Here is a 22,213-nt window from a genome sequence, read left to right on the forward strand (position 1 = left end):
GCTGGATGTTCTTAAGGACAGAAATGTCCAAGAAGGTTGTGAAATATTGTGATGAAAGATACAAGATGAAAATGATGAATTGGTTATGAATGATGTTGAGAAGGCCGAACTTTTAAATTCCTATTTTGTATCTGTTTTCTCTCAGAACGTAAATGGAACATCAACTGATCTTCCCTGTGCTATTGGGGGAATAAAAGAATGCAGGCTATCTGTAAGCAGAGAGATGGGGAGGGAACACCTAGCTAACTTAAATGAATTCCAGTCTCAAGGTTCAGATGATCTACATCCTAGGATATTAACGGAAGCAGCGGAAGTAATTGCTGAACCACTCCCAATAATCTTTGAAAATTCCTGGAGAAGATTGGAAAAGGGCAACTGTTGCCCCTATCTTCAAAAAAGGGAAGAAAGTAGATCCAGGAAACTATAGTCCTGTGAGCCTGACTTCTATACTGGGACAGATCTTTGAACAAATTATTAAACCACATGTATGCAAGTACTTGGATAAAAATAGAGTAATTAACCAGAGCCAGCATGGGTTTGTAACAAACAAGTCATGCCAGACGAGTCTAATTTCCTTCTATGACAGAATCACCAACAGGGGTTGATCAGGGAAATGCGGTGGATATACTATATCTTGACTTTAGTAAAGCATTTGACAAAGTATCTCATACTATACTTATTGAAAAAATGACCAAATATGGGATTGACAAGGCAACTGTTAGGTGGATTCAAACCTGGCTGAGTGATTGCACTCAAACAGTGGTCATAAATGGCTGCACATCCAAGAGGAAGAATGTATCAAGTGGGGTACCACAAGGCTCTGTCCCAGGCCTAGTATTATTCAACATTTTTATAAATGATCCGGAGGAAGGAATTGATGGGAAACTGATCAAATTTTCCAATGACACAAAGCTAAGAGGGATAGCTAACACTAGAGAAGAGAAAGAGTGTATTCAAAAAGATCTAGAAAAGCTTGAACAGTGGGCAGCGAATAACAGAATGGTATTTACAAAGGAGAAATGCAAAGTCCTATATCTGGGGAAGAAAAATGAAAAAAGCACATGCAAAATGGGGGGTAATGGGCTAAGCAGCAGCACATGTGAAAAAGACTTGGGTATACTATAGACTGAACATGAGTCAACAATGTGATGCAGCAGCCATAAAGGCAAACACAATTCTGGGATGTATTAAGAGAAGCATAGAGTCTAGATCATGTGAGGTAATTATCCCCCTCTACTCTTCCTTAGTCAGACCTCATCTGGAATACTGTGTCCATTTCTGGGCACCCCACTTTAAAAAAGACATAGACAAACTGGAGCAAGTTCAGAGAAGAGTTACTAAGATAGTGAGCGGTCTGCAAATCATGTCCTATGAGGAACAGTTAAAGGATCTGGTAATATTTAGCTTGCAAAAAAGAAGGCTGAGAGGAGACTTAATAGCTGCCTACAAATATCTGAAGAGCTGTCACAGTGCAGAGGGATCAGCCCGATTCTCATTTGCACAAGAAAAGACTATATAATAATGGGATGAAACTGAAAAGAAGGAGACACAAATTAGATATTAGAAAAAACTTTCTAACAGTGACGGTGATCAATTAGTGGAACAGGTTACCATGGGAGGTAGTGAGTTCTCCTTTAATGGAAGTCTTCAAACAAAGGCTGGACATATATCTGTCTGGGATTATTTACTGAATCCTGCACTGAGCAGGGGAATTGGACCAGATGACCCTGGAGGTTCCTTCCAACTCTACCATTCTATGATTCTAAGACTGTGATCGAGAAAGAGAAATTAACATGCCTTTGATTGGCTGTTTTTTGCTGTGGACCATCCACGTGGATGCCGATCATAGATTCCACAATTGGAATCATCCCCGTGTGAGCCTGGCATAAATCTGAGCTGGTCAGAATGAGCCTACATGAGCACCTAAGGAGGAGGAGGCTATGAGTTTCAGATAGAGAGAAGTAACTAACCAAGGTAGCTCACATATGTATGCTGGGGGAATAGCTACATCATGAATGAAAAAAAATCAGAGTGGCCCTTTAGAATATTCTGAAACAGTCCGTGGTACACGGGTATCAGACACAAACCAGGTATTGTCGACTATTGGATAGGAAACTAAATTCTTAAATAGAACATAGAATTTTTATGTATTTTAGTCATTTGTCTTTAAAAAGTAAATACAGCTGGAAAGCATGAAGCCTTAGTACATAGCAATGACACCTGGGCAGATTGTTCCTGTGACGTGAGCAATGTGTGAAGATTCTGGCTGTATGCGTAAAGTCCACTAATCTTCTTACAGATTACAGATCCTAATATAAACCTTCATTCAGATGGGAAAAACTGGGTCAGAGCAACAAAAGAGCAGCACAGAGTGTGCCAGTTTGTCAACCCTCAGGTTTCGTTTGTTGAAAAAAATCATTATGCCTCCCCTATAAGGAAGAATACTTTGTATATATAATGCAGTAGTCTTACTAGGAAGACTAATGCAAAATAAAAAAGATAACTATCCACCATTATAAAATGGGCTATTCATTAATAGATACTGATAAGAGACAGTAATAGATATGTCGTATTACTTTATGCAAATTGTCTTCACTCACATCAAGCAAAAGATTTCAACCCATATGTTAAAGAGGCTCTGTCACCATCTTTTTGCACTCGTCTCTGAGGGCACCATAAGGTAGAGTCTGTCGCACTGATTACAGTGATATGTCTACTGTGTGGATCTGTGCAGCAGTTTTAGAGAAACTTGCATTTTATTAGTAGCAGCCAGACCCAGAAGTACTCCTACATATTCATGGTCTGCAGCTAGCCACACCCACTCCACCCTCCAGCCACTGATTGGCAGCTCTCTCTATATATGCACAGTAAGAGGCAGATAGCTGTCATTCATTGGCGGGTGTAGGTAGCCTGCAGCTCTTGAATATCCAGGACTACTTTATAGTGTCTCTGTTACCATCTTTTTGCACCCCACTCTGAGAGCACCATAAGAAGGTGCCTGCCACACTGATTACAGTGATATATCTGCTGTGTGGATCTGTGCAGCAGTTTGGGAGAAACTTGCATTTTGTTAGAAGCAACCAGACACAGAAGTACTCCTACATATTAATGAGCTGCATCTAGCCAAACTCACCTCACCCTCCACCCAATGATTGTAGCTCTCTATCTATGCACAGTAACAGACAGACAGCAAGCAATCCCTTGATGGAGGGCAGCTAGGGTGTAACTAGTCCGCAGCCCATGAATATCCAGGACTACTTTAAGTAGTTCGCTATGCATTTGCTGCCACTGGTAAAATTCAGCATACATTATTATTAATATATTAATCAATATGTAAAGCAGAAAACAGCGTTAATTTGCATATTTTGTTTACAAAGAGAACAAGAGATAAGAGTTAATAAAAGATATTGGCATATCTCTATTTAGTTATGGTGACCATTTCTATAAACGTGACGACAGGCATTTGTAGAGTTTAAATTAGCTACGCAAAAAGGGATGATGATCAAACCAATTGTGTCAGCATGTTGACAGTAAAAAGGAAGAATTTACCACGGGCTACTGGGATGTAATCCAACTGCATAGATTGTAAAGATAAAAAGGTATGAGCCCCTTAGTGAGAAGAGTTCAAAATAAGTCTGGTACGAAGACAAAAAATAAAAATCCGCAGCCCTGGGTGTACAGATAATGATGTTGCACACCTTGCCGGACTTCCACAGTATCATTGAAATCCAAAGAAAGATCCAGGCAGCCCGCCAGCAGTAAGGCCGTGGAATCTCTCAGCTCCCTTTGGAGTCCTTCTGAAGCATAAGGTCAAGGTTTGGGACCTGAACAGGCAGCCGTGCTGGAGTGGCCATCTGTAGGAAGATACCCATGGATCTTTAATAGAGATGAGCGAGCATAATCGCTAAGGCAAACTACTCGAGCGAGTAGTGCCCTATGCAAGTACCTGCCCGCTTGTCTCTAATGATTCGGGTGCCGGCAGGGGAGAGCGGTGAGTTGCGGGAGTGAGCAGGGAGGAGCGCGGGGAGAGGGGGGGGGGGGGAGAGTGAGGGAGAGATCTCCCCCCGTGAACTTTTATTGCATTTTTTTCAGGGGGAGATGGAAAACGCCCCAGAGATTCCACCATTGTTTCAAGGTTTTATTTTCAAGGTGGTTCCCATTCGGTAAAAATAACCTGATAATTTTCTTACCTGATCAGCCAACTACTGTAATACCGGGTTTATAGGGATTTATTTTGTTTTTTACTATTTGCACAATAAAAAGACAGTTTTCCAGAAAAACAATTGAATCGCCGCATTCTAAGATCCAGAACATTTCTTTTTTTTCAGCGGTGGAGTTCTGTGATGTCTTGTATTTTGTGGGAAGAGTTGAAGTTTTTAATGGTACTATTTTGAGGTACATGTGACTTTTGGATTGCTTCTTATTCTGTTTTTTGGAAGGTGAACAAAACAAAAATAGGAATTCTGGCATTAGTTTTTAAATTATTTTTACAGTGTTCACCTTGAGCAATATGTAACAAAATGTTTTCATTGTTTGGGTCATTACCAGCACGTTAATAACTATTATATGTTAAGCATTTTTTTGGTATTTTATTCATTTGAAATGAGTTTTGAAGGGAAAATTCTTTTTTAAACTGGATTTTTGTTCTTTCACAGAATAAACGTTTAAAACTACAACTAAAGCCTTTATTAATTTCTTTTAAAACTAAGGAATGCATCTATATCCCATGTAAGACCACCTAACAAGATATGGACCTGTGGGTTATTAGACAAACAAAGAGCACCAGACAAATAGACCTCGGGGAACCCCGATCGTGGGTGCCCTAGAAATAGATCAGATATCTCTATATCCTAATTGGATGTTGCAAAGACATATAGGTATTGAGTCTTAGATAGGCTTCATTGGAGCAGTAGGTGGACTACAGAAATAGCCAGCATTCGGCAATAGATGCAATAGCTATGAGGAGGCAGGCTTCAGACTAGTATCGATAGAGAACTAGGTCTTAGGCAATACGATCCCCCTCGGAATTAGTTATATATGTTAGAATACCACTGTACCTGGCTGTTCTTACCTAAGAGCTATTGTACATTTGAACATACTACAATCCAGTGCCAATACAGCGGACTCTACCTGTTACTAATAGGCGCACTTGATAGGAGACGCTGATACATATGTAATATTTATTACTTAAAGACGGTCAAACCCAGTGCTTTTGTTTTTAAGAAATTGATTCACTATTTCAGTTATACAGCTGGGGTGGATGACTATGACCTAGCACATAATCCAAGTTCAGTCATTCTCCATTCCACCGCGCCAGTATACATCATCATGCTTCTGATAACCCAGTGAAAGATTGTACTAGTCCTCTTTCGTGTATTAAGGGAAATCCTATAAGGTTCCTGTTGAACTGCATAATCATGCAGGGAAACGTGTTGAACTGAACCTAGTCAGAAACTAGAATTGCATTCAAGTCTCATTTCAGAGTGATGAAGTAAATGCATTTATCAGCAGTGGGGCTAGTAGAATCAATACCACGTACTAAGTGAGCTCCCTTAATAATATTATATTAATATTCAATATACAAGGGGATATACTTACCTATGTTTTAAGGAACTTTTTTGCTGCTATTTGTAGTCCCTGGGGGACTGTACTCTGCATTCTACTAAGCCAATGCCAGCATTCCACTAATCTGATGACAGCAGCCTATTAGACTCTAGAGGAGGCGCTGCTTAATTAGCTGAGTTAAAAGGCAGACATGGAGGCCTTTGGCAGGCTTTCAGCTGCCATGGGAACCCATTGGTACATTGCAATCTCACTGCAAGGTGCTAATGGGTGACAGGAGGAGCCTCCTCTCCCTGTTAACTGCTTACTTGCTGCAGTTGTTATTGATCATGGCATGTAAGGGGTTAAACTACTAGGATCTGGGGGTTTTCAGCTCTTGGCTGTTAGAGCAGGAACCTGGCTGTCAATAGTTAGCCAATCCACCACCTTACAAAGATGTAAGTGCAGCCCATTAGTGAGGTCAATAAAAAGGCATATTACCATCACTAAGGGGTTAAGATTGTTTCGTCCATCTGGCGACAAAATAATAATAATAATAAAACAACATCACAGTTACAGTATATAAAACAACAAGTAAAAGACCCTTTGGAATAAGTTTGCAAAACTTTTTACAACTTCATTTGGTGATACAGAACAGTTATAAAAAAACATATACTACAGAAGATGGAAAAAGGGGTGACAACAAAAATCCATCTTACAGCCCAGATGATGGGTTTGTGTTATATCTGTGCTTGTTTGCACACCTGGATGTTTAGCTCAATAAAAAAAGAATGTAACTGCATGAATATGAGAGAAGGGTGACTGAAAGATGCCCTCCACGGGCACCCACCCTACACTGCAAAGTACATTGCAGACACTGTATTGAGAAGAGCTACTAGAAAGCCAGGCACAGCTCCCACTCATTGGATCTACTTGCCCGGTATGTGGTGTGTTGACTGGCTCTAGTGAAAAGCCAATCACAGGCATTTTATCAGTGAAACATGCAGATTGATTGGCTGAGTTTTCCAGCTAATTATATGTGTCGTAAGTTACAAATATTGTACCTGAGAAAACTGAGGGACCACTTATGTTAATTAAACCAAACATACAAGTGTTATTTTGCATGTAAACTGAGGGCTAAAGGCTATCTCACACAAGGTTTTTTTTACAGCATACTACACACGCAGGTTCTGTGCTTGTAATATGCGGTAACCAACTTACATTACTTTTAACGCACAGTGCGCAAATGCATTCACAAAAAACAATGCGACATGCTCTCTTGGTGTATTTTAGGTGCTGTAGAAGTGCTGTATACAGAATGGCCTGCAGAGGTCGACAGACAGGCATTCTGGAACCTAAGAGAGAGAAAACACCTGTGGGTGTGGCGGGAAATAGATAAAAAGATCAGTTCCTGCCACACTCAGGGAAAGTTGACAGCTCAGGAAAGCTGAAAGGGCTGCAAACCTGAGGTCCAGTGTGGACTAGTGGAGGCCTCGAGTCTGACAGGGAGGACAACCCTAGATGGACAAAGAGAAAAGTAACCAGCAGCACACCATATAACACCAACTTCGTGGGAACGGAAAAAACGCCAATCTGGTGCCAGCAACCACACGATATGATCCAACATGCAAAAGAGGGAGTGGCACTCAGGAACTCAGATCTTTTTTTTTTTTAGGAAAAGTCCATCAGATTTATTTATAACTCCATGCAGTTATACGACGCTTCGACCTATGTGGTCTTTGTCAAGCATGTGACCCCCAACTTGCCACAGTGCATATACACGCCAAGATAGTGCATGCGGATTTGTCGGCACACAGCGGTACGCAATGCATTGTGTGTTGCTGCGTGCTCCCCATGCGGGAAATACACCTGCAGCATACAAGCAAAAAATGCCCATGTGAGAGAGTCCTTATATGAAGAATTTTCATTATGTGAATGTGTTTTGAACAAGAAAATTTTTATAGCAACACAGGTTTTCTGTAAAAAAAAATTGCACATATATTATCATACCAACTAATAATTCAAGCATAACAACAGTTATACTGCTCTTAGGCCATATTCACATGGCATATTTTTTGTGCAGATTCTGGGCCGAAATCTGTGTTAGAATCTGCGTGATCAGTGATCCTGCACTGAGCAGGGGGTTGGACCCAATGACCCTGGAGGTCCCTTCCAACTCTACCGTTCTATGATTCTAACTAAAATTATGCAGTTCTGAAGCTCTGACCCTACTCCCTGTACACAGGACAGTATGCTCATGTCTCCTCTTCCTGGCACATTTTCAAGCTCACAGTAATTTTAGTTGATTATAAATTACACAACGTTTTGTCTCATATGACTTGACAGCTCTTCAGTTTTCCCCATGTGGATATATGGCACGCTTATTTGGCTGGATGCCTATAATTTTGACCCATGTTTTTTGAAGGAATACAATATTCTATGATAATTGGACATAATTCTTACCAGATCAATGCATTATTTTCTTATATAATGGGTAAGCAATTTCCTAACTGTTTGAGCCACATTTGAATGCTTGTATGCATTTGTTTAAGTTATATGAAGGTTCTAGTCCAGTTTTTTGAGGGTTACCAATAATTCTGATATTTGCGGGTCTTTTCCATGATCCATTTTGATGTTAAAAGTAAGATTTTGAGTTTTTGGCAAATTGTTCAACTTCATACATGTATGTAATGTTGTTGCTATGCTGCTTTACACTGTGGTGCCAGCTTACATACAGATTTTTTTATGACAGGTTCTCTTTAAGACATAGTAAATATAGTAGAACGAAGTGTAGTAGTTTTTCTATTTATACATTGGATACCTTATGCAGCTACTATCTTTTATATTATACGACGTTACATACGACCCCTTAAATTGTATTACTGACAGCAAGATAAATTTGCCATTCCGCATTTCAATTCTGTTGTCCACCAAATGTTCGTCTCAACCCAGAATTTTGCTTTCAACAAAGCAGTAGGCAGGTTTCAGCTAATTGGCTGACAGCGATCATCTGACTTCCATAAAAACAATCGGCACAGTCAGCCAGATAGTAATCTCTGCTTTGCATTTCCTTTGGCCCTTTTAACCAGGACTTTAAAAGGTTGTTCAGTGGTTGCAATTTCATGTTTCTGAATAGTATTTTTAAGGGTGGTTTCATACCTGCGCTCAGGGGTCTTTTTGCAGATCTGTGAAAGAGCCTCCAAATGGAGGTTCCAGCGCAGATGTGAGGCCACTCTAAGGAATATAATAAATCCCCCCAATTATGCACAACGTGGTCCAAACCGAAAGGAGCGGAATGAATCTAAGCAAAGCAGAAGGAAAAAAAAGATATGATTTTTATTTTTTTGGCAAATGTGTCATTTTAAAAACAGCGGTTTTTTTTGTACAGCACACATGTGAATGAATACTTTCACCACAAGATGGATCCCCCTGTTTGTTCCCTGTTCAGAAACATACCCATTGTGGCGCCAATATTATGTCCGTATGTACAACCAGGCCCAAACCGAAAGGAGCAGCCGGTGGCTTTCAGAACAGTCCTTTTGCTTGAAGGTGATTTAGGCCCTATTGCACATTTGTAGAGCTCTTGAGCGGCCAAAACAATAGAAAACCCCCACAAATGACCCTATTTTGAAAACTAGACCCCTTAAATTCATCTAGGAGTTTACTGAGTATTTTGACCCCACAATTTCTGAATAAATGTAAGCAAAACAGAAGGGAAAAGATTTGATTTTAATATTTTTGGCAATTGTGTGATTATAAAAAAAGGTTTTTTTGTACAGCACATATATGAATGAAGACTTTCATCCTAAAATGGATACCCATATTTGTCTTGTATTCAGAGACATACCCATTGTGGCCCTAATCTTATGTCCGTATGCAGAACGGGCCGAAACCGTTGAGTGTCAAACTTCAACTGTCTTAATCTTTACGTGATCGCTATTATCCGTTGGATAACGGCGATCACATGGCCTCGGTCACTGCTCCAGGCTCTTGGCTACCTTTAGTAATGAGGAGCAAGGAGATTTTAAATTTTCCATGCCCTCCCCAGCTTCTGCGCTTGCATCCGCCATTTTGGTTACGGTTGCATGCGCTGAAGATGTTGAAAAGTCCGCTGATAAAGATCCCTTGTGGGAACATTGCCAGAGGCCTTTGGTAAGTAATTTCGCCTCCCCTCGCGGATCGGATCCGTGATGAGAGGTGATACTTTAACATTTTTTTACTTTTATGTGATCGCCGTTATCCATTGGCTAGCGGCGGTCACGTGACCAGGGAACGCATACCGCGATCCCCCCCATGAAATATCCAGGCTCTCAGTTATATTCGGTAGCCAAAAGCGGGGAGGTTTTTTATTTTCTCAGCACGGGTTTTGCGCATGCATCCGACAGATGCGTATGCAGAAGCTGGAGTAAGGTCCGTGGATAAATCTGGGGGCCTTAGGAACGTAATTATTTCTCCCCTCACGGATATGATCCATGAGGGGAGATAAAGCAAACTTTTTTTTTACACTTTTTTAACTTTTACATGATCGTTATTATCCATTGGATGACAGCGATCATGTGACCGGGAACCGCATGCAGTGGCTCCCGGTGACAGCACCGTGCTCTCAGATACTCATACTAATTTTAATTTTCCTGGGCCCCCGGCCCACTGCACATGCGCATGACGTAATGCCATCTGGCGCGCATGGAAGGCAAGTAGTAATCTCTCACATAAAACATAAAGCTAACAGAAATGTCACACTAAATGTCCTAGCTCTTCTAGGGGTATTCTGGTGAAAGACATCTTCTTCAACATGACATATCCATAGGTATCGGGAGAGAATGGTAGAAGCAAATAGGAGCACTGGTGAGAATTTGCCACTGGTGGAGTTATGAAAACTATAAAACAAGTTCAATAGGAAAAGTCAACGATAGCCATTTACATCTAAGAGTGTGACAAACACCAGTTCTTCGATGTGGATATTTGATGTACAAAATAATTGCTGTACAACATGCAAATGAGCCTTCACAATGCATGTCAGCTAGAACAGTGGATAGAAAGTAGTAGTCAGTTGAATGACAGAAGGTAAATAACGGTAACATTCACGATAAATCTTAAGTAAATGGTTTACTGTAGTACGATAGAACATTGTGGGGAGATTTACTAATCTACTCTGGGGCTGCCCATACGTATCAGCTAGCTGTGGGCTTAACACTTATTTGGCCAAGTTATCTCTCCTAGATTAGTGTGCATTTGTGTTTTGTATGTAGTGAGGGATGAAAGCCGCCGCTGGACACTTCTGGTAGCTACTTATGTCCCGAGGAAAAAAAATGGTAGTTGAAATCCAGCTTCCGGATCCTTATCTCCATGAACATCTACCATTGACGAAAAGTGAGGAAGCAACCACACTTATTAGATGATCAGCCACTCCCTCAAATCGGTGGTTATGGCTGATCTATATCTGACATTTATTGCCTCTCTAATAGTTAGACAGTGTAAACTTAGACCAGACAGTCTACAAATGCAGCAAATTTAGCACAGCAGCTCAGCCTCTATATACGTTTTGCACATTTTAGATACTCTAGTCTAACTTTACAGCACCTACTGGTTGGCATTCTTTGCGCATAATTCTTGTTGCATGCAGTAACATATAAGTCATGGCTTCTTAACCACCAAGCCACACCCTTTGTCAAGGCACAGAAACACATAAATCCAGTGCAAGGCAAAATGATTCTACCACATTTAGCTTAGTAAATCTCCCCCAATGATTTGCTATATCTTATATTAAGTCGAAGTGACGTATTCACACAGTTTAGTCTATAGATGGCACCTGCGTTGTTTTTATTTTCATTTCTACTTCCAGGGGGGTCATTCTACAGACCTGTTTAAGAAATAGCCGGCTTATGTGCAGCAGTTAGTGATCAAAGCATATATTGACATGCCTACGGCAAAACTACAAAGCTCAGATGCACATTATTATCTCTAGAACATGAGAAAGATCGGTTGTTGCAAAGAACGAAGGCAATAGGAACACCACATGCTGTACAATAAAATGCACCGTGGAAACGTCATCCTATGCAGAAAAACAACTGGGAGTGGATTATTCCAGTTTTAAGGCTTAGGCGTCAACTCAACATGGCGACCGAGACTTGCTTCTGTTGCTGCGCAGCCCACTCCTGATCCTGCTTCTCATTTTCTGTAACTATTTCCTAGCTACATACATACATGCTGGGGAAGATGCCACTAATCAACTACCTGACCTGTAATCGGAAAAATCACTAATATGCAGACCTAAAAGAATGTCTTATGATTGACGCTGGCATAGATGTATATGTTAGTATATGTATAGACATGCAATATTAGCTGAGCCAGCAGCCTACCTGCCAGTGTGTTCGTTCAACACAATATGCCATGTTTCAGGAAGCAAAATAGAAACAAATGTATCTTAAAAGTCAAGAAGATTACTGATGCTATAGAACAGAAAGAGTTAATGTTGCTTTCGGAATACGCAACAAACAAAGCAAACCAATCTCACGGCGGGGGGGGGGGTTGTTTGTACATAACGCATCGTCAGATGGGTCAACGTTTAGTATAAACTACGAGTAGATACAGAAGACTGCGCAATACCATAAAAATATTACCCATAGCCCAGCTGTTCAGCTCCGCCCCCCAATGAGCATTTTGTGGTCCATATAGTCCTTTTGCTACTCTAATGAAGAACATCAGAATTTGTAAAAGCGCTGATTGTGGAGCAGCCATAGATTAGGGTAAAACAAGAGTGTATTCTGGAATATGACAGCTCGATGTTACAGAGGAGGGGGATTAGGAGCAGCTCGGATGCTTTCTAGGAACATCGTTCAGGCGTCATTCCTCAAGAGCCATCCGATATAATACCAATTGAGCTACGCAACTTGTGCTCCAACAGCTGTCGATGCCGGATCTTCGCACAGCTGACATGTTTTATTTTCTCATCACAAGCGCAGTTTCTTTTATTCTTGCTGATCGCTGCAATATTCTCAGAAATAAGCCAACAGCTTTCTCAGCATAATGTGAACGCACCACTAGGCTATAGAAATAGGTTGGATGATGCTTTACTCTTGACACTTTAAATAGTTAACCATTTACTTGCCTGTGATTACAGGAGGAGAGATTGTTCTTCTCTCTTCATTGCCGCAGCTTGTTGGAATCAGCTTCTACAGTAAAAGACATAAGCATTTATTGAATTTCCTCCCTTAATATTGCAGAACATGAAGACTTTTCAGTCCAGCAGCTGATTGAAAGTGACACTTTGGAGATTAAGAACGAGGATGAAACCTGCAGCATCTTCCTACCTCTTCCCACTGTGTATCTGCCACTCCCTCGATGTGTGACAAGGAAATGCTGCAGAGGACGCTCACAATGGGATTGGCTCTCAGAGATACACCTCCGTGGAGTCATTGGTTGGCCTCATTCTCCTGCTCAAAACAAACCACAAAAATGAAGATCACCGAACACCATGAAGAAGGAAAACAGGTCAAAATCTCAGCTTAATAGTTGAACACTATTGCAAGGATCACACATACAAGCAATGAGAGAAATCCACTGCATAGCATGAAAGAACTGCTGCATAGCAACAGCACCGAAGGAGGAAAAGCAACACGCAGACTCGTAAAGGCCAATTAAGGAAGTCATAATACATACTGTAATTGTCAACTATACAAGTAAACAGGGAAGCTTTATCATCAAGTGTACAAATACACTCTGTCAAAAATAAGAAGTTGCTATTTTGCTACAAAACTTGGCATGCAGTTCCATCTCAGGCAGATATATAAATGATGAGAGTTGTGATGTGATTAGATGAACAGTCTTGTCATCTGAGATCCTAAAAATGGTTCCCCCCTTGGTCTATAAACGGCTCTTAGAGGCTCCTTGTGTGTAGTGACCTCTTCTTCCGCTTGTGTGGAGCTTGTTGACCACTAGATGCCTCTGTGGCGCAGAGAAAAGATTTCACCCTGTTACCAGAGTCTGAGAAGGGGCGCATTATTGGGATGTGAGAAGCTGGATGATCGTATCGACGAATTGTCCCCCACCTGGGCTGTTCTGACTAGACTGTTAGGAGGTGTTGGGGCCAGTGGATGTGCGAGGGCACACAAGGTGACTGGGCTCAGGACGCCACCAACAGACCACCAGTAGAGAGAAGTGTCTGATTGTCCGACAAGCGCCAGCAGCTCCAACTGTTTCGTTGTCCACCATCCAGAGACAGGTGGCGCCATCGTTACACCCCTGTGTCTGTAGGAACCATTTCCTGGTACTCAGCTGAAGGACATTTGGTCTCACAGCACCCATTACATGTACTGCTTTTGACACCCACCATCGCCTCCATTTCCAGTGGTGTCGTAAATGACATAACTGGACGCTACGGAAAGGAATCGGGTTTTCTATAGCTCTTTAGCAACGAATTTATGTTTAGTTCTGGCACTGATGACAGTCGTGTTCATGTCCGGAGACCTCGGGGTGAATAGCAGCCACATGTATTTTTCTCATGGCAGCTTCGAAGAGGTATTTTCCAGCAGGATAATGCTCGGTCCCACACAAAAGGGGGTCACAGGAATGTCTCCACAACATTGTCACACTTTCATGGCTGCCCAGTCACCAGATTTATGGCAAATAGAAAATGTATGAGACAATGTGGGATGCCAACTTAAACAGCCTATGAGTTTGCACGATCTACAGCCTCAGTTACAGCAAACGTGGAGCAATATGCCACAGGATACCATACGGAACCATGCCTGCCCATATCGTATTTTGCATCCAAGCTAGTGGGCACCCAACAGGGTAGTAGATCCTCCATACTTGACCGTATCACATATTGTATCCAAGCGAGAGACAGCCCAACAGGCTACTAAAGCCTTCATGCATGCCCTTACTAGATCTTGTATAAAAGCTTGAGGTGTCCCAATAGGGTACTAGAGCATCCATGCATCTCCATATCACATCTTGTACCCAAGCTAGAGGCAGGACAACAGGGTACTAGAGTCTTCATGCTTACCCATATCACATCTTGTATCCAAGCTAGAGGCGGCCCAACAGGGTACCAAAGCCTCCATGCCTACCCGTATCACATCTTGCACCCAAGCTAGGCACAGCCTATTAGGGTACGAGAGCCTCCATGCCCACCCATATGACAGCTTGTATCCAAGCTAGAGGCGGTACAACAGGGTACTAAAGCCTACATGCCCACCTGTATCACATCTTGTATTAAAGCTAGAGTTGGCCCAACAGGGTTCTAGAGCCTCCATGCCCACCCATATGACATCTTGTATTCAAGCTAAAGGTGGCCCAACATGGTACTAGAGCCTCAATGCCTGCCTGTATCACATCTTGTACCAAAGCTAGAGGTGGTACAAAAGGCTACTAGAGCTTCCATGCCCATCCATATCATATCTTGTATCCAAGCTAGAGGCAGTACAACAGAGTACTAGAGCCTCCCTTCAAGGGGTCTGTTCTCCACAATAAATGAGTGTACCATAAAAGGGCAGCTTCCATACAGCATTCTTCTAAGCACAGGTTTCAAATACTGCAACTGCCTAAGCCTTGCCAACAAGTTATAATATAGACACTCTTGGATTACTCCCAGAGTAACCCATGAGAGTATAAAGTAAAACATGTGACCTGCTGGAGTGCAGAATGTTCATGCAATACAGCATGGATGTTCCATACAAAGAAGATGATTGTTCATAATAAGATAGTGCTTCATAATACGATGTGCTCCAGAAATGATATGCTCCAGTAGTGATGTGCTCCAGTAATGATGTGCTTCAGTATGGATGTGCTCCAGTAGTGATGTACTCCAGTAATGATGTACTCCAGTTGTCATGTGCTCCAATAATGATGTGCTCCAGTAATGATGTGCTCCAGTAATGATGTGCTTCAGTAAGGATGTGCTCCAGTAGTGATTTGCTCCAGTAATAATGTATTCCAGTTATGATGTGCTCCAGTAATGATGTGCTCCACTAATGATGTGCTCCAGTAGTGATGTGCTCCAGTAATGATGTGCTCCAGTAATGATGTGCTCCAGTAGTGATGTGCTCCAGTACTGATGTGCTCCACTAGTGATGTGCTCCAGTAATGATGTACTCCAGTAATGATGTGCTCCAGTCGTGATGTGCTCCAGAAATGCTCCTGGCAATGATCAGCAGAGCACTCTGTGCATGCTCGGACTGGGATGCTGAATACGCCTGTCGTGTCCTTGTTTAATATCCTGTGCATACTTCCCAACTTTCTGGTTGGTCAAAAAAGCACACTTACATGTCATTGTGTGATGCCCCCATCATCTGATTGTCTGTCACACTCTGAAGGTCTCCTCTGTGTATCCCAACCACTCCCCTCCAGTGCAGCGCCCTGCCAGCCACTATCCTGAGAGTTAGATTTTTTACTTTCATTTCATATGTATTCCATGAAGCAATGAGCCCAGCATTAGCTGAATTTATACCATTCTACCTGTAGGGAGGACAATTATCATGACTTGGGTATCACGGAGTTGCTATCTACGGTGACCTACTCTCCCTCCAACGCCCGTTTCCCTAAGGCCTCATGTCCACGGGGAAAATCAGGCCCGCTACGGATTCTACATGGAGAATCCGTAGCGGGTCCCTCCTGCCCCGCGGACATGAGCGCTGAAAATAGGAATTTAAAAGAATTTACTCATCCGGCGCGGGCGGGGAAAGCCTTCTCTTCCTCAGGGCCGGATCTTCTTTTTCGGCCGGCGGATGAACTCGTCACGGCGGCGGCACGGCGCCGACGTGCCGCGCGCATGCGCCGGGCACATCCGCCGAGCCGAAGCAAGAAAAATCCGACCGTGAGGAAGAGAAGACCTTCCCCGCCCGCTCCGGATGAGTAAATTCTTTTAAATTCCTATTTTAGGTCTCCCGCGGATCCGGACGGCTTCCATAGGCTTCAATAGAAGCCCGCGGGAGCCGTCCCCGCGGGAGACCCGCACGAAAATGGAGCATGGTCCAGATTTTTTCATGCTCCATTTTTTTTAAAATCACTTTTATTGACCATCCGCGGGTATTTATCTACCCACGGGTGGTCAATGCATCCCTATGGGGTGCGGATCCGCGGGCAGGAGAAGAGTCAAAATCTGCTGCAGATTTTAATTCTTCTTTTGCCCGTGGACATGAGCCCTAAGTAACCACAAACACCGTACTTTGGATTAAATTTGGCCACAGCAGCCATATTTATTTACAAACATAACATCAAACAAATAACAATTATAACCCCTGCAATAACCCTAGGATGAGATCCCTGGAGCCCTGCCAAACTACCTGTCGCCTCACCACCAAAAAAATGGGAAATAATTGCACCTGTCACCCGTCGCATTTACTGACTCGGGCAAGTCGACAGACTCGGGGGCCCACCACTCACCACCTCGCCTTAAGTCGCCGCCTCCCGACCCCGAGGCCGACTAGCCATAACCTGGCTAACCACTCCCACCAACTCCGCAAGGCACCGTCCTGCGAGCTCAGAGGCGACAATCCTCAAATTAAACAATTCAAGGGGGGAAAAAAGCTATACAGCCCCTGCTATCCCCCTACTACCCCTTTCTCCTGACTCTAAGGGACCCCCCCCTAGCAGCCATGACGAATTGTGCTTCCCATCTCCCCCCACCCTTCTTTTTTTGGGCGGGACTCTTCAATGGCTCCGCGGCAACTGCTGCTTCTTTTTTTCGAGCACTGAATAACTCCTCCCCATCCTTTTGGCGCTGTTTTACAATCCCCCACTACCCCCCTTTTTTCCCAGCATTCTCTTCACCTATTAACCCCTTCCCTCCCTGTTAACCCTGTCATGTCTGCCTCTCACCTTATCCCTTCGGTCTCCGGCTCCGGCAGTTCTTGACTTGGGTATCACAGAGTCCCTATCTACTGTGACCTACACCCCCTCCAACCATCGGTTTCCCTAAATAACCACAAACACCATACTTTGGATTAAATTTGGCCACAGCAGCCATATTTATTTACAAACATAACATCAAACATAAATAACAATTCTAACCCCGTCAATAACTCTGGGGAGAGATCCCTGGAGCCCCGCCAAACTATCTGTCATCTCACCACCAAAAAATGGAAATAGTTGCACCTTTCACCCGTCGCATATACCAACTCAGGCAACACGATTTCCCTACCGTTGCCTCCCGCCGCAAGTCAACAGACTCAGGGGCCCACCACTCACCACCTCACCTCAAGTCGCCTCCTCCCGACCCTGAGGCCGGCTAGCCATAACCTGGCTAACCACTCCCACTAACTCTGCAGGGCTCGCCCTGCGAACCCAGAGGCAACAGTCCTCGAATTAAACAATTCAAGGGGGAAAGGAAGCTATCCAGCCCCTGCTACCCCCCTACCACCCCTTTCTGCTGACTCCAAGGGACCCCTCCCCCCCATCCACAGTCAGCACGGCTTAACCCCCTCAAGCCTGCCCAGCCCACCACACTACCAGTGCTCTCTCAATGTCCTCCTGAACTCCCTCCAGTCACAAATCTGTCCCTATCTCATTGAGGTGCACACCATCCAACCTCCAATAATTCCCCGTGCGAGCCTCCAAATCTACATTTCACACTGCAATCCCCTCATGACGCCCCACAAAGCGTGTCACCTCCCTGTTGAGCTTAATCCTAACTTTGTTAAATCCTTTTACGGACCTCACCCCCCTCCAAGCTCTCCTAGGAACTATCTCCGACCACACCACTATTAACCCCGAGTATGACGCCATCATCCTAAGAGCTCCCACCCACTGGCGATATTTTCTTTCTTGCGCTGCGAGAGCACGAGAAAACTCTCGCATTGCAGCGCAAGAAAGAGGCCGGTAAAGAACCGGCATATCGCAAATGGTTTCAATGGGGCCAGCGACAGCAGAGCTAGCCTCATTGAAAGCATAGGGTGAATGCTGCGGACTTCTGCCACAGCTGTAACCGTTGTGACAGCTGTGGCAGCTGTGGCAGGAGTTTCCTTCATCCCCGCGGGGACCGCGGAGATGAAGGAATCCTCTGCCACAGCTGTGACAGCCGTCACAGCTGTGGCAGAAGTCCGCGGCATTCTAACCCATTGCTTTCAATAGGATCGGCACTGCTGCCGATCCCATTGAAAGCACTGCTTTCTGCCAAGCCCCGCAGAATGATTATCGGGGAAGGGCTTGAAATGTAAGCCCTTCCCCGATAATCATCAATAAGTGTGTAAAAAAATTGAAAAAAAATATTACTCACCTCTCCTGCGCTCAGCCACGTCCTCCTGCTGACTCCCTGGCACTGCTATTAAGCTCTTTCAGCAGTCGGGGATTTAAAAATCCCCGCCTCCTTAAAGGGCTGCTAAGCTATTGGCTGAGCGCTCAGCCAATCACACATAGCCCTTAGTTATTCATTCATGAATAGCTAAGATATAGCCGCCGCATTTTGATTTTCTTAGAAGCGCGTGCATACACCACCTCCTCCTGCAGATCCCGTAACTTTTCCTCCGGCAGGCGGCACACCATTGCCTCAGTGTCAACGGAGATGCCCAAAAAACTCAGGCAGGTTGTGGGCCCCTCCGTTTTCTCGGGGACCAGTGGCACCCCGAAACGCTCTGCCACCCACTGCAAAGTTCCCAACAAGGTCGCACAAACTGGCAACCCCCCAGGCCCAACGCACAAAAAATCATCCAGGTAGTGAATGACTGACTGAACTGCAGCGGTATCTCTCACAACCCATTCTAAAAACGAACTGAATGACTCGAAGTAAGTGCATGAGATGGAACATCCCATGGGCAAACAACGGTCCGCGAAATTACCCCCTTCCCAAAAACACCCCAGTAACCTAATGCTCTCCGGTGCCACTGGCAATAGGCAAAAAGCCGACTCAATATTGACCTTTGCCAACAAAGCCCCCTCTCCGTATTTCCTCACCCAACACACAGCAGCGTCAAACGACGTATAAACCACTGAGCAAAGTTAAGGGTCAATTCTGTCATTTAGAGATGCCCCCTTTGGGTAGGGTAGGTGATGAATCAACCAAAACTCGTTCGCTTCCTTCTTTGGGACCACTCCAAGCGGCGATACCACAAAGTTCGACACCGGAGGCTCTGGAAACGGCCCGGCCATGTGGCCTAAACTAACTTTCTTCCCAAGTTTCTCAGTCACAACGGCCCTTAAACAGTAACTTCGCCTTCTCCCTATCCTGGTATCTATTTAGAAAGGGCACCATCTCTTCCAGCCTCACTGGGGTCATCCCTTTTTGGAACACCCCTGCCCCTTTTCCCCTTCCTTTTCTGAAGCACTTAGCTGCTCCATGCAACCCTGCGCTGCAATGGGAGCAGGCATGCTTAAACTTGCACGACGTACCGAATTTACATTGACTGTCATTGAACTGCCAACAAAAGCCGGGTCTATTCCCCCCTGCCTGTCCCCCTGGCCCGCTGCCAAAGTAGAGGCTGAGCCTAAAGACCCGGCGCCTGCCTGAAAGGGCTGTCCAAACCGTGCAGGGGCCATAACCCTCAACTACAAGCCGATATCTTTTTGGTTCCATCTAATCAATGGGCGCACAGCCTCCTGCTGCTTGAACTGCTCATAATAGCACAGCCAGGTCTGCCCCCCATAAACCCGATAAGCTTCGCCAATCGAGTACAAAAAAGGCTGGAACAATTTTCCAGCGCTTTTTCCCCAACCACGCTTGCCAAAATGTATTCACCTATATAAGCTACATACCATAAGTATACAGTCAGGAGGATGAGCTGTGATCTCCTCTGTTAAATTCCCTCCCCTCCCTTTTTCGTCAGCTCCCACAGAAGTCTATGGGAGTCACCAGCATATAGCGGCCAAAAGATAGGGCAGGATCTATCTTTTCTGTCAGCGTATAAAATCGGTGGTTGTATTCGGTCGCCGATGTCCTATATTTCTCAATGCAACATTTTTATGTCACTAAAAATCGTTCATCTAATTGAATACATTGGAAACCAATACTTCAGATCCTTGCAATTTTTTATCATGGCTGAATTAGCTGCGTACAAATGCTTGTGTGAATAAGGCCTGAGGTAGGTATGTAAGTGGGTGTTCATCAGTACCTTACACCTGTGTGTTTGCTCGCCATTTAGCAGTCTGGCTGTCTGCATGCTGGGGTTGTGGTGCTTCTACCTCCCCTCTTGTATTGGTTGGTACATTGGTAAGTGTATGGCCGCTGCCAGTGATTTTTAAGGCCCATTTAGACACAACGATTATCGCTCAAAATTTGCTCAAAAACCATCTTTTGAGCAATAATCATCGCATCTAAACATGCGACCATCGTGCACTGTTCGTTCATAGCTCATTTCTATCCAGTGAGAAATTAGAGATGAGCCTTATCAGCGCCGCACGCATTCTTTCGGCTGGTATCCCGCTGGCAGTTCTTAGTGGGACACCAGCTGAAAACACTGAGAGCAAAGCAGCTGTTTGCATATACAAAATAGCTGCATTGTTCTCCAAGCTATTGCAAGGGTATCCCGCTCTGTCTTAAGTAGCTACTTAGAGTTATGCAAAGATGATCGCTCAAAACTGTCACTCAAACTGTCGTTTTGAGTGATTTTTGAGTGATTATTGCTCCGTGTAAATGGGCCTTTAGAGAGAGCAGAATCTGCAGTTTCCTTCAATGTATAGAATATAACATCAAATCTAGACTTCTCCCACCAGCTCAAAGAGAACCCGACCACTAGCTTTAAACCAGTAAGGGGGAAAAAGTGAAAAATGTAGGATACAAGTCATATGATGACCAGAAATAGTGTTATTCCTCATGTACACACAGCACTTTAATACATCTGCAGCTTCATACTGCCCAAGCTTTGAATAAAGAAAGGAGGGATAAATGGCAACTTTTGCTAAGCCACACCCTTCAGTGATTCCCTCACAGTAATAGTTCTTCTCAGTGACCCCCATCACAGTACCAGTACACACAATGACCCCCTCAGAGTAATAGTGCCGCTCAGTGACCCCCTCACAGTAGCAGTACACTCAGTGACCCCTCACAGTAGCAGTACACTCAGTGACCCCTCACAGTAATAGTGCCCCCCAGTGACCCTGCAGCGTCCCGTAGGGTGACCCCGGACACAGGGTGTACATTGAGGAGCTGAGAGGGTAAGATGGTTGCCTGTCATGGCAGTACATACCACGCTTCCTCCCACAGGGACTCACGTAGCCTCGGCCAGGGCAGTGCTGGGCCTGTTCCGGGCATCCCTAGGTGAGGAATGCCCAATAAACTTGCGGACAGGCATAGGGATTGTCACAGGTGACGTCACAGTTCCGTTACCCGCGAGAAAGACCCTTGGCGGTAAATAAATGAGCTGCATACTTGTATCACGTACCTCAGATCCCCAGGAACGGTCAGGGCCTGGCAAAACTTTACTTAGAATAAACACTGGACGGAAGGTACAATTTACACAAAGTTGAGGTGCAGGAAGCCAGACAATAGGATATGTACCTCTACACGGTGATCCCAGACACAGGAGAGCCATGTAGGAACAGTGGTATGGGAGTACCTCTGCACAGGGATTTTGGCCTTGACTCACCACCAACACGCTCATGCTCTCTGAAGAATCAAGCCTCTCCCCGCTCTCACACACTCCTATTTATATTCTCACTCATACCACATGACAGGACATAAATGATACATTGCAAGCATATCCCAGGCTCATGCAACACTTAACCTCTCACTTGCTGCAGC

At 44.2% G+C, this 22,213-nt stretch overlaps 1 long non-coding RNA gene across 2 annotated transcripts in view; it reads right to left on the minus strand.

Annotated features, from left to right (window-relative positions):
• Nucleotides 1–12,939, minus strand: part of LOC136624748 (uncharacterized) — a 31,048-nt gene extending 18,109 nt beyond the window's left edge. The window contains exons 1-2 of one of the 2 annotated variants that reach the window (XR_010792418.1): nt 12,852–12,939; nt 12,650–12,713 (exon numbers count right to left, since the gene is read on the minus strand). This is a non-coding gene — a long non-coding RNA (uncharacterized lncRNA). Of the gene's footprint in view, nt 1–12,649; nt 12,765–12,851 lie in introns of those variants that run through there. The other variant, XR_010792417.1, reaches the window with a different exon arrangement.
• Nucleotides 12,940–22,213: the final 9,274 nt, after the last annotated feature.

The sequence above is a fragment of the Eleutherodactylus coqui genome, chromosome 4 (genome assembly GCF_035609145.1).
Source record: "Eleutherodactylus coqui strain aEleCoq1 chromosome 4, aEleCoq1.hap1, whole genome shotgun sequence".
Taxonomy (NCBI): domain Eukaryota; kingdom Metazoa; phylum Chordata; class Amphibia; order Anura; family Eleutherodactylidae; genus Eleutherodactylus; species Eleutherodactylus coqui.